Source organism: Aplysia californica, unplaced genomic scaffold (assembly GCF_000002075.1).
Source record: "Aplysia californica isolate F4 #8 unplaced genomic scaffold, AplCal3.0 scaffold00850, whole genome shotgun sequence".
Taxonomy (NCBI): Eukaryota; Metazoa; Mollusca; class Gastropoda; order Aplysiida; family Aplysiidae; genus Aplysia; species Aplysia californica.
Genome location: NW_004798120.1, coordinates 273,846 through 274,699, shown reverse-complemented (window position 1 = coordinate 274,699; position 854 = coordinate 273,846).

Genomic DNA, 854 nt, shown 5'->3' with positions numbered 1-854 from the left:
CAGACAGACAGACAGACAGACAGACAGACAGACAGACAGACAGACAGACAGACAGGCAGGCAGAAAAAAGAGAAAATGTTTTAAAAAACAGCTAAAAAAAACTTGATTCCATTACCAATTCGTAAACATGTTTACACTCAAATGCGTCTGTTCGAGTATATTATGTGCGCGAAAGTGAGCGAAATATTGCTCCAAATTATATAGGTTCAACACCCCTTGCAACACTGTAAACTTTATTAAGAGGTGGGGTTTCCGAATTTATCGTCCACGTCCTATAGGATAACGTCAAATGGGAAAGTTCGTGTACAGTGCCTTTCTTGAGGACACAACTTTTGGACCAAGCTGAGCCCTGAACCCCATGTGCCCATGCAATCTAACAATTACATGTACTAGTCCTGTAGTCTCGCCTTTAGACCACCGACGCCACCCGTGAACGTGTAAGGGTGCACGCATATGTGCGTATGTATGTGCTTACATTTACTCATCTGTGTTGCCAGTTCACTTTAACATCTCCAAATACTAAAGAAAAGTCCTTTCCCTGTGTCCCCTCTCTTGGCGTCATTCCACATACAAAGCTATTTATAAATGAGCTAGGATTACGAGGAATGGCCAAAAGAGAGGGCGAAACGGGGCTAAGGTTTTATGATCTTTGAATAAAACATCTGATGGCGCCATCGATGTCATAGAGACTGCAAACGTTGTGGTTAATAAATGAATTGAAAGAACCCTGAGATTAGTTAATTGGACCAAAGTTACTGGTCAACACAACTCGGTCAGCACTTTTGCTAGGAGATATTGAACATGATTTACTTCTTAGGTAAGAATATGCGAGGTTTCATTTAAGGGGTGGGGGT